Source organism: Vigna umbellata, chromosome 2 (genome assembly GCF_029865625.1).
Source record: "Vigna umbellata cultivar VRB3 chromosome 2, Vumbellata_1.0, whole genome shotgun sequence".
NCBI lineage: Eukaryota > Viridiplantae > Streptophyta > Magnoliopsida > Fabales > Fabaceae > Vigna > Vigna umbellata.
The window spans coordinates 14617288-14624845 of record NC_142166.1 but is presented as its reverse complement, the minus strand read 5'-3'; positions in this window follow the sequence as shown (position 1 = coordinate 14624845).

Sequence of the window (7558 nt, the reverse complement as noted above, 5' to 3'; positions counted from 1 at the left end):
TAACAGATATTAGAGGATAAGGGAGCAATTGTCGAGAGCAAGTTCTAAGTTCAAATGAAGGGGGGTAACTGTCGGAGCTAGGTTGGCGGCAGTATCGTGCGAAGAAAAGAGAAGGAGAGGGGAAAGCTTGGCGCGACTCGCGGCTGCCGGTCGGGTGGAGGAGTGGCGACGACGTTGCAGGTTGAAGTCGGAGCGCCTCTCTCTCTCGCGGAAAAGGAAGAGGGGAAGAGCTGGTGGAAGGCGGTGGCGCGGCGGCCTGTGTGCGTGAGCCGGTGGACAGGACGAACCCCTCCCTGGGGTTGCCGATTTCAAAGGGAGACGAGAGATAGGGAAGGTGGTGGCGCGGTAGCCGTTTTGGCGCGGTGGCCGGTTTGGTGGCACGCAGGGAAGATGCCCCTTCATCGGAGTTCTGGGCTGGGAGAAGAGTCCAGAAGTGGCGCGGAGGCTGGGTCGTGGTCGTGAGCGGCGGCCGGCTGGGCGGAGGCGGCAGCATGCGTGAAGAGGGGACAAACATCCCTGGGTTACCTTTCTCGTAGAGAACCCTAAGCGTGCAAGGTCCGAATGGAAAAATGAGACGAGGTTGGGGGAACCCCTAATGGGTTTCTGATTGGGGTTAATAGGCTTTGGGCCTGGCTGGTGGGCTGCCTCCTCTTCTCGGTGACGTGAAATTCCCATTCACACCCCCACTGCGCTTCTGCAAGCAAAGAGGAGTTTGGGCATTGGGCCCATTTCGTTTCTAATACTTCCAAACCCCACTGTTGCACCCCTATCGTCACTTGGACCTGGACTGAACCTGATTGGGTCACACCCCTGGTTTGTTTTATCTCCGCACCCCCACTCTTTTTTGGCAGTTTTTTTGTTTTTATCTCGTGTCAGGTTTTGTTTATTTATTTTTAGTATGTGTTTGATTATTATGTTTTTAATGTACATAACCCTTTCATGATAACCCCACCCCCTATCTTTAGTGTTTTATACATTGTGTTTGTTTATTTGCTACACTTTGAATACTAAAAAAGATAAATTATAAAAATATAAAAAATAGTTATTGTTTTCACAATGTTATGAAAATATTATTTTAATATTATAAAAATTACAAAAATTATAAAGTAAAAAAAATGAGGAAAAAAAATAAGAAGTTAAGTAATGGTATAAGTACTCGTGCGATCGTCCGCATCAGCCTAGTACTTAATATCTTCATTTCTAAAATTTAAATAATGGTATAAGTACTCGTGCGATCGTCCGCATCAGCCTAGTACTTAATATCTTCATTTAAAAAATTTAAATTAGCACTCGTGTGATCGCACGCATCGTCCTTGTGCTAAAACCTTTTCTTCTTCTCAAATAATAACAAAAATATTTTAAAGGTTTAGGCACATGTGTGATCACACGCATCGTCCTTGTGCTAAAAACCTTTTCCCTTTCTTAATTAAAATTACAAAAAATATGTTTTAAAGGTTTTGGCACATGTGTGATCGCACGCATCGTCCTTGTGCTGAAAACCTTTTATCTTTCTTAAATAAAATTACAAAAATATATTTTAAAGGTTTAGGCACATGTGTGATCGTACGCATCGTCCTTGTGCTAAAAACCTTTTCTCTTTATAAAAATACAGAAAACAAGAAATCTACAAAAAAATTAAAAATATCTACAATTTCAAACAACAAACAAATGGCTACCCAGAACTACGTGATCCTTGATTCTCCATCAAAAGTGGAGATACGTAGGAGCAAGGCTAGCCCTTGTCAGGTTCACTTCCCCAAAAATCCAAATTTATCCATAATCATTTTCCAAACAAAATTTTCTAAACAATTTTCAAACAAATTTTCAAGCAGTTTTCTAAAAGAACTACGTAACCCTGATTTCTCATTTTGAATGAGAATACGTAGGAGCAAGGTCAATCCTTGTCGGGCCCAAAAAACTAAAAAATATGTTTTGTTTATTTTAGAATTTTATTTTAGGGGATAGTTAAACATTTTGAAAATCACATCATATTCGTGCATTTAGTTAAAGGTACTGCCTTAGGGCAGGCGTTGTGGGGTGCTAACACCTTCCCCACGCGTAACCGACTCCCGAACCCAATCTTTGGTTTTCGTGGACCGTGCTTTATCGTTTTATGGTTTTTCCGTAGTTTTCCAGAATAAACTATGGTGGCGACTCCAAAATCTCTTTTCAAAACCCGCGTTTCTTTTTGGATCGTCGTCCCGTCGCGATTCCGGTTGCGACAAGAGTTATTAGACTATTCAGGGCATTCTAGGGTGGAAGAAGGCATCTTCATCTTCTTAGCCTTCTTTGCCTTCGACGTAGTTGGTCAAGGTCGTTGAGTGGACACTCCAACCTTAGATGCTATAATCGTATGCGTAAGAGTGGTGGATTGTTCACTAGACGATGTTGCAACAAACATTGTTGGAGACTGTTGGGCCTTAGATTCTGCTTCTTTTTCAAGAAGCCTTTCTGCTTCACAATCTTATATAATCCAACAATTCTTTAATTCCAGCTTCGTTATGTACAACGCCTTGGAGAAGCCTGCAACTTTGAGCGTCTACTTCTTTTCTGGTTTCATATGAGGAGTAGCCAATCTACTATTTCTAAAGTTGACAATCTTATTGATGTTGAGTGGATGAACTTTGTCTAATTTATTCCCCTCTAACTACATCTGCCTCATGTTGCTGATATTGAAATTTTAACCTCGTGAAGCATCACTTAGTAGTATGTCGTTCCTTACTGAAGCAAGGACATTTAGAGAAAACAGATGCTCAACAACCCCTTGCTTAACAAGTAGTCTATACACCAATGAAGAGTAATATCAATCGATTACCTCCTCATCTACGTTTCTGATTGATTGGATGAAATGGATGAAGTGAGGTGTGGCAAGTTGAATGACACCCAATCATTATATGGTGGATAGCAAATTTACCCAGCTTAGTTACATGGTCTTTGGCGCTGATACATAGATCTGTGTTCACTTTAATGCATAGATTTGTGTTTACTCTTCTATATATAAAATATATTTGTGCACTTATCAGTGTGCGTTTCAATTGTGGTATATAAAAAGCACTTATGCTCTGATAAAATACACAACTGCCTTTGTTGCTACATATCATATCATGCATAAATATGACTTAAGGAAGTCATACTCTTTACAAAATGATAATCGTCTGATGATATACATATCCAATATGCTTTGCTAATACTCTAAAATGATTAGACGATATACATTCTGATATACGAAAAATTAAATGACATGTTTGATCTGATAATCATATTCCGCTCTAATACCTTCTTGCTAAAATACAATAATACTTTGATACAATGATTTGATATGGAAATCTTAAGCTCTGATATAGCTTTTGACATAAAAATGCACTAATGGAAATTTTTTAGAAATGTCACATTTGTTATAATAAAGGTTAAACAATTCAGGAGGAGCTAGGAGTAAGGGGGAGCATATTAAAGTATACATTGTTTACTAAGATATAAAATTACTAGCATAACCCTACACCTTCAAAATCATCTTGAAATATATTTCGTTAAGGTCTGGAGAGAACTCAAATACTTGGGTGTTCAGCTCAAGTTGAGTTGAACATCTAGACAATGATATAGGGTTAGATCCTGGAGAGGCTAAACTTGATCTAGTTAGGTTTACTAGAAAACCAAGAGTGGTACTTGTTAGCATAAAGCTGAAGAGAAGAAGTTTTGATGATGTCTCAAAGTCAAGTCTCAAAGTGAAGTCTCAAGTGCTGTTGTTGCAAGAAGATCTTCATGAAGACTTGTTCTGTATTAAAGCTTTTGTAATTTAGTAGATATATGTATAGGATGTGGTTTATCTTTGATTCTATGTATTGTTTGTCATAGGTTGCGTTAAAATTCGTTTTGAATCAGAAAACCTCATTTTATACTCAAGATAATCGATTATGAATTTATAATAATTGATTATCAATAATCAATTATGACTTGCCATAATTGATTATCAATAATCAATTATGACTTGCCATAATTGATTATCACGAGCAATTATGAGAATTTTTAAGCAAGTTTTTTACCGTTGTGAATTCATTAAATACATAATCAATTACCATAAATGGATAATTGGTTATCACACGTTAATTAGTTGATAATGGATTTTTGGAGGTATACTTGAATGAGATTTCTATAAATTAGGTTGAGACTCTCATTCTAAAATACGAAATATAACATACAAAATAAGTGTATTTTGAAATTCTTATTTGCAATGTGCGGTGATAAGTGTTATAGGGTTTGTATAACCCTTGTGTTGTGGCTTTGAGAACTTGGCGTGTTGGCATAAAGCGAGAACTTTCAATGGGAGTGTGATTGAGTGTTGTTGTTGCTAAGTTAAAAGTTTGTCATCCGTTGTGAAGATTCAAAGGAGGTGTTCATCCTTTGTGAAGATTCAAAGGAGGTGGTCATCCTTTGTGAGGCATTCAAAGGAGGTGTTCATCCCTTGTGGGTTACAGGGGAAGTGAGTTTCATCTCTTGGGGTAACAAGAGAGGTGTTCTAACCTTCAACTTGTTTATTTTCTTTGTGATTGTATTGTTGGTTTATGCTAGTCAAGCATTAATTCTCGGTTGAGATTAACAACTGGATGTAGGATCTCTGTGATCCGGACCAGGATAAAAATTATCTGTGCAATTTTCTCTCGTCCTTACTCTTTTAATTTGTTTAAATTGTTTTCAAAAATTTATATTTACGTGAGAAAATTATTAAAAGAACAATTTGCGATAAGAAACAAATTCATCCCCCTCTTGGTTTGTTGAACGCATTGATCATTCCGTTGCACCGCTCTGACAGTACTAATACTAGTTATAACAGAGTGGTGAGAATACTCTATGAAATCCTAGAGACGCAAAACGTGTATAATCTTGGAAAAGATTAGTGGAACCCTGTAAGAGTTCTTAAGGGAGAACTTGACGTAGCTTAGGTTGAGTGAATCATTATAAAAATATGTGGTTTATTATTTCTCTATCTATAATGTTTTCCATTTACTCATATTATTAAAACCTAGCGTCTAATCATCTTAAAAATCTTGCAAATTATCTTTGCAAACTATTAGACACTGATTTCCGAAAATATTTTGGAACACTATTTTCCCCCTCCCCCTCTCCCCCTTTAATGTTTTCATTGTAATTTCTCCACTTAGGCTTCGCCATGGGACACTCAATATCACTTGCAACAATCTTTTCATTAGCAATTGTCCTATTAGTAATCATACTCATTAATTATGATGCAATATCCTCTCAAAAAATTGCCCCAATGAGATCAAACTAGTGATTTTGAATTTGATACCAATTATTAGATGAAACACTTACAACATAAAAAAAACTATAACTCAGTTAGGATACAACTCTTTCTACTTAAAAGTATAGCAGTTTAAATGCCACGATTCAATCTGTCACATGATAATTCATACCACTTATAATAATATACATAAACAAGTACCAATTAGGTCTTAATTATAGGTACATATGATTGCAATACCTTACTTAACATGCTTATAATGTTGCTTGCGTGTATATAGGTTAAGAGAGAACCAACATTACAATAATATTTTAAAGTACATATAATGTTAAACATGCATGCATTTATTAATAAGAACAACCTATACAAAAAGAAAGAAAAAGAAGTGTTATATGTTATATTTGAGAAACTCCATGACTACAGTATGCACTTCCTGTTATCCTAAAACTCTAAAATTATATCCTTCTTACAACATGGGAACTTTGTATATGTTGAATTAATTTAATTTAGAGGCCAAAATTCATATTGTGTTCATTAAATAATTTGTTAAAGCTCAATGTCATGACTTATTTAAATATGCAGTAACACCTTATAGCACAAGAACTCACTCTTCTACACTTCCCAATTCTACACGATGAAAAGATCAAGCGAAATAGTTATTCCTTCACCAATTTGATAACAATGAATAACTATAAAGTTTAATAGTTTTTCCTAATATATCAAAGTTTGACAGTTAATTATTAATGATAGAAAGTATATAGATAAAAACAATAACAATAAACAAAGTAAGAAGGTGTTTTTATAAAGAGTGTAGTTAGGTAGGTGCCATCATCCAGTTTCGTTCGGATGAATAAATTTATTTCAAAAAATAAAAGTGTGAAAGATAAATCCTTAACTAATTTTGAAGAAAGGGGATTGAAATTAATGAATAATTGTGTTCTTTTCTTTAATTAAATTTATTTATTTAAAAATTCAATTAAAAGTAAAATTTATGAAATCATTTTTAAAGAAAAGTTAGAAAATTAATTAAAAAAATGAAGAAAGAAAAAATAAAAAAAGAAAGAAAGAAGAATGAGAAAATAAAAAAAAAGAAAAAAAGAGAGAAACAAAAGAAGAAAAGAATGAAGAATGGTGGTACGAATAGAAAAATTGATTATTAATAATTGTTGTTTTAAAAACAGTTGGAGTGATGCTCCTTCATCATCCCATCTTCCCCTACACCTCTCGAATTATTAATAATTAATTTTTCTTTTCGTACCACAATTGTTCCATCTCAAACCCTCAATTCCACTATACCTCATGTTCTACTAATTGGATTGAATCTGTATTACTTTCTGAACCCCTTATTTCAGTGCTCACACCCCACTGTTTGTTACTTTAGGCTGAGCAGTTTCTCCTTCATACACCCTCGCTACATTTGCTGACTCGGGGCACCCCAATTTTCATTCATTGCATCGCCACTTCCTTTTGGTTTGGGCTGGACTGTGACTTACTTCTTTAAATAACAGCATTTGGGTGTTGTTGGGTGTTGCTCCCTCCACCACCACAGCCTTCTCCCTCCACCTCCCCTTTACTATTTTGCTCCTCAGTAAAATTTTATTTTTAGAATTATTGTTTTTTAATTTTACTCATTTATAACATATTTCACTTATAACCTACGTAGTTCCTTGTATGAGTAAAATATTTTTCTGCAAAGCTCAGTGATCGTGAAAAGAATTATCAAGCAATCTTCCTCTTGCTTTCGGTGCAGTACGTGGTGCAGTGCGTTTGTGGTGTAATGTGCTTGTCGTGGTTCCTCTCCAGGTACGTAGTCATAATCCTTCTAATAATCCTAAACCCTAAACCCTAAACCCTTCCAATAATCCTTCCAATAATCTTTCCAATAATCCTTTAACCCTAAAACGTAAAATGAAAACGAAGCCTAAACGGATGACATCCTTCAACGGATGTCAACATCCGTTTAAGGCAAAACGGATGTCGACATCCGTTTAGCCTTAAACGGATGTTGACATCCGTTTAGCCTTAAACGGATGTTGACATCCGTGGAAGGATGTCATCCGTTTAAGCTTTGTTTTAATTTTACGTTTCTGTTATTATTTTATTAGATATTTTAATATTTTGATTTATTATTTTTGAATATCTTTTTAATGTATTTTAATAATGTATATTTATATTAGTTTATATTTAAATATTAAAATATTAAAATAATAAAATAATAAAAATAAAAAATTTTAACTTTAAGGATATAATTGGAATTAAAGATAATTGGGGAGGTGGAGGGAGAAGGCTGTGGAGGTGGAGGGA